Here is a 9,807-nt window from a genome sequence, read left to right on the forward strand (position 1 = left end):
ACCAGTCAGAGGGTGTCACTGAGTAGTTATTCCTTCCAGTCCAGAAGCATCTCAAGGATTTCTCTGTGACCAATAAACAGAGTAGAGAGTAATATGTCATTTAATCTACTATTTGTGCTAATAATATCACAGATTTAATGATATTTCTCCCTTGCCTACTGACTGTCCCCCTCTAAAAAGGAAGGACATCATTCCTACTTAATTATAACGCCATTATCATCTTAACAATATATTTCTATCTATTACTAATATATACTAATAATATGGTAAGATATTACTATATATTACTAATATACAGTATTATATTAGTAATATATTACTATATCCATGAGCAGTAACTCCTTGGAAGTCTTCAACACTAATTATTTTTTTCTGAATTGCCCGTTGTCCTAAATGTCACATATTGCTGGCCTATTTGAGCCAGGAGCCAGACATGGTCCTGCACTGAGTTCTTCTGTCTCAAGTAGTTTTTCATCTAGAACAGTTTTCTTGCCCTGCCTCCACCTCCTTGAGTTGATGAAGTGAGAATGCAGTAATGATGGACATAAGAGTTTTGTCATCTCAATGAAATTTTACATTTTTATTCTAATTGATAATCTTTATGTGGGCTTTACAAAAAAAAACCCCTCACGGGTTACAAAAAAAAAAAAAAAAACCTCATGGGTTGACTTTTTGAAGGGATACATCAGTGTTTTTTTTTTCCTTTTAAAGATTATTTATTTATTTTATGTGAGTACACTGTCACTCTCTTCAGACGCACCAGAAGAGGGCATCAGATCTCATTATGGATGGCTCTGAGTCACCATGTGGTTGCTGGGAATTGAACCCAGGACCTCAGGAAGAGCAGCTAGTACTCTTACCAACCGAGCCATCTCTCCAGCCCCTCCTATTAGATTTTGACTGTGTTTCTTGTAAGCGACAATGCTGAATGGAAAGATGTTTGTGGGGTTTCCCTTCCGTTTGCTTGTATCGGATCCTTTATTTTTTCCTCATAGAAATTAAACTGATAGAAGTTGACAGAAGTCTGCACAAGTATTCTCTCTAGTAACCTGAATTCCTCTAGGGCATTTACCTTGGTGTTGTAGATGGGGTCTTTATACACACAGAAAGGTAACTACTATCAAACCTTGAATTTCTTATGAACTATTGAGAAAATGCCACCCATTAGTCAACAGGTACTGGCTCGGTGTTATTCCTATGCACCACAGTGTTTTCACTTAACTGTATCCAGGTCCCATTGACCCCAGATCAACCACCTACCTTCTTAGCTTCGTGTTCTTGACTCAGTGTCAGAAAATTAGTTAAGGTCACATCCAGCTGATGTGCTCAGTCATGTGTCATAGTAACAGTTCATTGTCTCTTCCCCCATCACCAAGCTCTTCCAGCAGGCTCTTATCAAGCTGTGTCCTGGGAGCCTCTGGATTGGAGAGGGAGCCATGAGTAAAGAGGTTCCAGTTCTTAATCATGAGGTATGACTTTGCTGAGCAGGTTATTTCATGTCTGCATTTGTATGCTTCAAGTTTCCCACATGTGGAAACGATTCACTTTCCTATGGAAGATCGAAATATATTCATTTATGTTAAAGTAGGATGTATGCTGGTATAAGGTTGTTTAGTTATGTTTTTGGTTTTTGTCTTTTAAAAAGCAAGGAGATATGGTAGTATTGAAAGAAATTGGAAATTCAACACGTGCATGTCGCCTGCATTAAGAAAAAGAAATGCAGGCCTGTAATCTCAGAGGCTATAGGACCATGAAATTAAGGTCATCTTTAGCTTATAGCAAGTTAAAGGCTAGCCTGGGCTATGTGTGTGAAGAAAACCAACAAATCAATGAATACATAAAAGAACTAGACTGTTTGGCCTGAATCCAGAGCCAGGAATGTGTTGATCTTTTTTTTTTTTTTTTTTTTTGTGCTAACAGCACAGCGCCACAGGAGAAAGCTGTATGGTGGCCCACTTGGGAGCAAGGAAGCAGCTTGATCTTGTGTGTGACCCAGCAGAGACCACAACTCAGGTTCTCTGGTATCAAGTATCTTCCCAGTGTTCGAGTCAAACGTTTAAATGCATATATTCGAGCAATATTATTATTGTTTATACCTACACTGGCTCATTTGAGAGCCATCTCCGTTTTTCTGATGTGCGATCCTACAGAATTGAACTGATAGATTTAGAAAGCTTTTGATATTGATGCGTATTTAAAGACTCAACTTATAAAGGTTCATTTATGAAACTCAATAGAGCAAGATTCCCGCTTGCCCGTTTTTGAAATGGAGTGGTGAGAATGTGTAAGGTTCTTTCCCCTTTCTTCTATTTTTGCTGTATGGTTGGCACAGCCCCGGCCTTTTAAAGCAGCTGGGATATAAATATAAAATAGGGATGGAGGCCTATTAGTGGAGAACAGCTGGCTAAGCACGACAAGGCTCTGGGCTCTGCAGGGCCAACCAACTAGCCCAGGCATGCTGGTTTCGGTCTGATTGACTCTCTGGCTTTCTGCTGAGCAGGCTTTAATGATTTAAAGGTTGGCAGAGCAAGCCGGGTCTCTTGTCAGGCAGCCATCCATCTCTATTTGTAACCTACACAGTAATTAGAGCCAGAGTTTTTGTTGGAACCTCATGTTTGGCAGCATTTGAAGTGTGGTATTATACTATCTGCCTATTTCTAGACTATTTTTAAAGGTGCGCATTATATGCTAGTAAAATGTTTAGCAGGGTTTTTTTTTTTTATGGTTCAAAGTTAGTAAGCATAAGCATCATCCTAACCAATATAGATGTGTTGGTTTGTGGAGTTGAGCCATTACATTAACAAGACAGCTGGCTAAAAGCACGGAGAGCTCTCTAGAAGTTACGATTTCTTTGGTAAACTCTGGAGGGACATCTGGTTGGTAAGGTTTTTTTGGAGGAGTTGCTTCTTACATTACATTTCTTATGACAGAAGACTTTTTTGAGGTGTGTGTGAAAGTTTACTTTTAACTCAAACTTGATAAATAGCATGGAAAAAATCATGAGAATTAGAACCCATCTGTATCAAGTAAAACCTTCTTCACATATATTCAGCTGACTGTATACTGTAACATACACTTATGAAGTGCCTGCTTGACACCGTGCTGATGGTTGTTTATGGTTACGATCTTGCTCCTGCCCCAAGAAATGACTGTTTGCTTCAGTTCCATGACCCCCCCCCCCAGACATTTTGCAGAATATATCTATGTATTTCTATAACATTGCTGAACATTTCTATAACATTATTTTGTTTTTTCTTACTATGTAGATACCATATGACTAAAGATCTCAATGTGCTTCCATTTCCCTGCCACCCCCCCACCCCCAACACCGAGTCTGTTCCTCGGTTTTCTCTTTTGTAAAAGTGGGATAATGAGAACACCTCCATCAGAAGGACGTTACGAGGCTTAGTTAATGTGAGTCGGTGTTTAAAGCAGTTCTTATCTTCTGGCTAGTAATTGTCTAGATTCACTGGAGTATTCTGAGTCACATAATTTTCCCAGAGGCTTATTTGCCAAAAACCTTCCATCACACCCCAGCCAAGTGTGTGTGCTTCATATAGAATTTCCCATCTGCTAGACGTGGTGGCATGTCTTTAACCCCAGCACTTGGGAAGCAGAGGCAGGTGGGTCCCTATGAGTCAGCCACTAGCCTGGTCATGACAGCCAGGGCTACTTAGAGTAGCAGTTCTCAACCTGTGGGTGACCCCTTTGGGGGTCAAACGATTCTTTCACAGGAGTGACATATCAGATATTTATATTATGATTCATGACAGTAGTAAAATTATAGTTTTGGAGCAGCAACGATATGATTTTATGTTTGGGGGAGGGTTCACCATATATAAGGAACCGTGTCAAAGAGTTGAAGCGTTAGGATGCTTGAGAAACACTGACACAGAGAGAGCCAAACAAACTCAACCAAAGAAAACCCCTTCTCACTTTATCTCACCATCATTAGTACCACCATTAGTGAATGCAAGCCGATCTCTTCCCCACCGTGCCCTGACCTCTCACGGTCTTTGTACAAAGTTCCACATCCTAGAATGTCTGTCCCTCTTCTTTCTTGGACTCCTCTTCAAAATTCAGAGTTCAAGCTCTTGTCTACTGAGACACCGTATCTAACCGTGTGAGTTACTTTCTACTGTTATAATAAAACATAATGACCAAGGCACCTTTCAGAAGGAAGGGTTTATTTTGGGCTTATGGGACTAGAGTCTATGATGGCTAGTAGCCAGCAGGTGGCAGAAGGCATGGCAGCTAGGGACTGAAATCACCAACTGAGTGCTCACATCTCAAACCATAGTCAGGAAGCCCAGAAAGCACACTCATAGTGGCTTGAACCTCAAAGCCTGTCCCAGTGACAGAGTTTCTCCAGCAAGGCTTATACCTCCTAATTCTTCCCCAAAGAGTCATCAACTGGGGACTAAGTGTTGAAGTGCTTCAGACTTAATGGAGGACATGTCAATTAAAAATTAAACCACTGCACTAGTCTCCTGGAACAGGTCAAATCCAGTGCCAGTGTCTTGTATTTAGCACAAATATTTCTCTCTCTCTCTCTCTCTCTCTCTCTCTCTCTCTCTCTCTCTCTCGTCTCTCTGTCTCTGTCTCTTGTCTCTCTGTCTTTCTTTCTGTATATATACCTGTACATATAAAAAGAGAAAGAGAGAGGGGGTGGGGTCTCACTGTGTAGCTCTCCTGTTTTGGAACTTGCTGTGTAGCTCATAGAGATTCATCTACCTGTCTCTTTGTTGGAATTAGAGGCATGCCCCACCACACCCAGCTGCTACTCTATATTTAATTGTGTGATTATTTGATTAATATTTGCCTCACCCATCACAATGTAAGCTCTTGAGACCAGGGCAGTTTATTTTCAAAATAAGTTATCATAATATTTTTATTATCAAGTTCTGCTGTTAAATTACACTGTAGACACTTACTTAAAGGACATGTGCTGAATAGATTGGAGGGTTAGTCTTTATTCATGTGTTGCTTGAATCAATCTATGTATCACTTATCCTTTAATTATAAGAGTCATATATAGTTTTTGCTATAAGGACCAATACAGAGATATAGAAATAAGTGAACCTGTTCCCAGAGGGATCCCAGAGAGACCCATTGTTTATACAAAACTAAATTATGTCCTGGCAGACACTTTTCTCCTATATGTTTAATAATCATGCACATACACATGCATGTATGTACTTTCTGTTGGAAACCTGAATTGTCATATATATATATAACCAGAATTATATTTATAGATCTACAGAGAGTAGAGTGTAACCATTAATGATTACAAAATACTTTACAAAGGTCTAAAAGAATACCATGAACACCTGAGGGCTTCCCATGCAGCTCTGTAAAAACTTTCAGTGTGACTCCATACTCTACACACTCCTGAGCTAACTTCTGTCTTGAGCTTGATGTTCCGCATTCTCATAATTATACTTCTATTTTTTTAACAATGTCTTATCTATCCACTCCTCTGTGGAGTTGTATCTCTGCCCCTCTTTATTTTTGAGTACCGAAATTTGTATCTGTAATCATTAGAATGTCTTGGTATATTTTCTAAATTAATACTAATGGTAGAATTCTGTGTTGCATTTTCTGAAACAAAATTTCCCTAAACATTTGATTTGTGAGAGTCATTAAAAAAATAAAATGGTGTGTGTGAAGAAATACTGGAAGTGGAAAAAATTCATATATATATGGAGAGAGAGAGAGAGAGAGAGAGAGAGAGAGAGAGAGAGAGAGAGAGAAAGAAAGAGAGAGAGAGAGAGAGCAAGCAACCAGAGGCATCTGGATGAGTTCAGAGTAAAGATCAAAAGAAGCAGATTGGACATGGCCAGGCTAGGAAAGTGGGACTAACAGAGAAGACCAAGAGAAAGAACAATAGAGAATAGAAAGAAAGAAAATAGTTGAAAATATAAAGAGAAAAAAATCTTGCTCCTACGCAGAGAACTAACGAGTATAAGGGAGGAAGGAAGCATGTGAATTCCAACAACCTGGGAGTTACTGTAGTGGAAAAGTGGGAAGGGCTGGGTTGTAGCATAGGCTTTGTGGTGTCCAAGTATGAAGGGATGAAGTCTCAAGGTGAGCATGGACTTTCACATGCTGGAAGGTACCACAGGTTTATGCCAATATAAAGAAGCCATATGTCCATTCTTCTAGAGGCAAGGAAAATGACTCCTTTTGGCTAATGGGAATCCATTTCACAAGTCCCTGAGGAGTGCTGGCTGTTATCTAGCCACCAGAAATTCTCCTATAGTCCAGCTTAAGTTAGGCCTAGACTCAATTTTTGGACCAAGTCAGTGGGCCTGCCCTTCTGTGGGGGAAATGGACCTGACAGTGGTGAATAGCTCCATATTCTTGCACATGTAAATGACTGTAATGAAACTCTGTGCACTATAAATAGAAGAGGAAGTGTGACGGAAGAGGAAGGGGTCTTGCGGGTCCAGAGCGAGCAGGAGTGGGCTAACAGGGATGTGGAAGATGACTGTGATAAATGTGTATTATGTGCTTGTATGGCATTGTCAAGGAACAAATAATAATAATAATAAAAGAAACAGCTCCGTTTCAGTCATTTTCCTCAACATAGAGTCTTTTGTGAGAGCATCTGCGACCAGCCCCCATTCCTCTATTGCTGTGGGGTCTGCCTCCTCTCACTCCTCTCTTTGTGGCAATCATCGGTGACGTTACAAACAGCTTTGAGCTTGCCTTCTTTTGTGCACATGTGTAAAGATTTCTCCAGAAATTCTCTTTAGGAGGTCAAAGGTCGGAAGATATATGTTCATTTTCAGCCTTACCAGATACTGATACTTTCTGTACTATTTTATATGTTTCATGCTTGCCTTCATAGTCACACATGATAAGAATGTACACTAACTTACTTCATAGTATTCCGTGAAAATAATTACACTCGTTTATTCGCCCATTCTCCACTGTGCTTAAGTAGGTTTTTATTTGGAGTTAACACAGACTGAGACAAGGCTCCAAGGCTTCTGGGTTATTTGAACTCATTAGATACTCTCCCCTGAGTCAGGTCAATTCTTACCACTGTTACTTTTCTCTTCAGTGGATGATGAAACCAGCCTGAGGGATTTGAAATTGCAGAGGCAGGTGGGAGGGTCCAGGCCTCTGGCTCACTGGTTTATAGCTGAGAACCGCAATTGGCTGGGGCACCGGAAGTGACATCACAGCAGCAGACTGCAACAAAGGGCCAGCAGGAAACACATGGTCTTTGTTCCCACCTGTGAAAACCAGAGCTCAATTCTCTACTCTCCTGAGCTGCAGGGTTCAGGGAAGTGGAAAACAGATGGTCCTTTACAAGGAGCCCGATAGCATTGTTTGTGCCCCCCCCCACACACACACACCAGCAGCAGGAAGTATTCCTTGGGGAACTGGGAGGGAGGCTTTCAGTAGCTGGCCAAGAGCTGGAAGAATGTGCTTATAGTGACTATTTACACCTCTTCTCTTATAGTACAGCCTTGAAAGTATCTCCATTGTCTTTGTGCTGCTGCTCCTCCCAAGGTTCCCAAGAAGCCCGGAGCTGAGCCCCACGGGGCATGCGCGTGCTTGTGGGGGTGTTAGGGAAGCACGCTTTAGAGGGGTCTGGAGCACAGGGCATGATCAAATCTAAAATTATTCCCTATTCCTATATCCTCTTTTCCATTTTAAATGTACTCTGAAGTCCAAGACTTACCTGAGTAGCCACAGCTGCCGTGTATGTTTCTGGACTAAAGCCCAGAAATCAAGATTTCTGTCTACAGCCAGCTTTGTGGTACCAAGATCGACCTTCATCCTCCAGGGGGTCCCTGGGGGGAGGGATGCCAAGAGTCCTGCATCCATGAGAGAATATTTGCCATGCTCAGAATTAGAGGCTACTAGCAAGAGATAAAGGTGTGAGGGATGTGACCTCTCCCCAGCGCCTTTCCTCCAGATTCAGAGGGTGTGTGTGTTCGTGTAGTGCCAATGCAGAATCCAAGGGGTGGAGTGAAGTTCTTCTAGGCACAAAGGAAATAGAGATTTGCATGGTTCTGAGGTCTGCAGGGAGACAGCTATTGCTTTTGATTTGCCTGAGAATGAGAAATTGCTCACAAATGGGACAATGTCTAAGTGACAGTCTCTAGTCATCCAAAGCCATGTCCTGGAATCTTATGACTAAAGACCCAAGGACCACCCAGTTAGGACAGCACATCCCATTCTGTATTTGTCCCCAGATGCCACATGGATGTCTCTTGTCATCCCTTGAATGGAGTATGTTCATGGCCCATCTTCCTCTCTGTCCTGTCCCTATCAAATAATCTCTCCACAGGTGATTACATCCAGTCCCACAGAAATCAGTGTTTATTCGATACACTCTCTGGTTTATCGCTCCACTCTGAGGCAATAGTGGACACCTCTACTCTGAGTCTTTTAGACATCTTCTCAACATGTTTGTGCAATGCACACTGTCCTCAGGCCTGCTTGCTTCTTTTCTGCATTAGTTCTTATTTGGGACTGAAAGCCTCACCCACACTCCCATGGCACTCCCGTGGGAAGACTGAGGGCATGATACTCCACCAGCTCACAGGCCTACTTAACTGGGTTTCCAGATGGCAGGTGTGGGTAGCATACACTGGAATCCTAGGACTTGAGAGGCTGAGTCAGGAGGACTGTGAGTGTGAGCCCACCTTGGGCTACCTAGTGAGAGCCTGTCTCCACATCTGTCCTGCCTAAGACAACCCTTCTATGGTTCTGTTTATGTTAGAATAAGACACAAACCGCTTCTTACAAGACCCCTGGCTTTCTTCCGCTACAGTGAGCTGCCTGCATTTCTAATTGGCCACAGCTCTGAAACTGTTCATTCTCACAGGCTCCTTTCCCCTAAATCCAAACCTTATCTCCCAGCTTGTCTGACTCCTCCCCTCTCCTTGTATGCTATCAGAATAGCATAGAAGACTTGATAAGTCTACGTATCAAGACTTAAGTAGCATCTTTCCTCCCCCAGACCTCTGAGATGCTCCTCCTACATATCTCCCGTGTAGCTTTCTGTGTCGTTGACCACAACACCAATGGCTTAAGTTACTTCTCCAAAGTGGGACCTGGGTGACTGTGTATCTCTACTCTGGGGGAGGAGCTAGTCTTTCAGTATATGAGAAATATACACATATTTGATAGATCAAAATAGGAAAAAAATGTTCTCAAAAATTTCCTGTGTATGGGAGTGGGGATCTCGGGGTTTTAAGATATTACACTATGTTTATGTGACTTACAGAAGGGACAAATTCGGAAGGTCTTAAGGATCCGAACAAATTCTCCTCAATAGCTGATTTCTTATTATTTCCAGCCACCACATTTCCACCTTGCTGTAAAGAGTGGACCAACTAGCTGCTATTCAGACATGGATATCTGACAAAAGCTTGGGCATAGATTCCAAGTTTAGGGAAAATAAGCCAGAGAACTTAATATCAATGAGTCAAAGCTGATGATGTCCCTGAATATGCTCCATTGGCGCATCGTGCAAAACTGAAGCTCACTGTGGGGCTTAACAAAGAAGCTGCCATCTGTGCTGATAGGAGGAAGGTGACCATGAGTGGAAGTAGCAACCCAGGGAGTGTGGGGTAGGGTCAGGATGTCCCATTGCGTTAGGAGAAGGAACTGCAAAGTTAGGCAAGATGCTGGCTGACCCTCTCCTGCTCCTGACTGCAATTGCTTGGCACTTTAGCTGCTAACAGGTTAATGATACACACGCACGCACACACACACACACACATCTCATCCATACAGAGAGAGAGAGAGAGAGAGAGAGAGAGAGAGAGAGAGAGAGAGAGA

Source organism: Grammomys surdaster, unplaced genomic scaffold (genome assembly GCF_004785775.1).
Source record: "Grammomys surdaster isolate TR1022 unplaced genomic scaffold, NIH_TR_1.0 125833, whole genome shotgun sequence".
Classification (NCBI taxonomy): Eukaryota; Metazoa; Chordata; class Mammalia; order Rodentia; family Muridae; genus Grammomys; species Grammomys surdaster.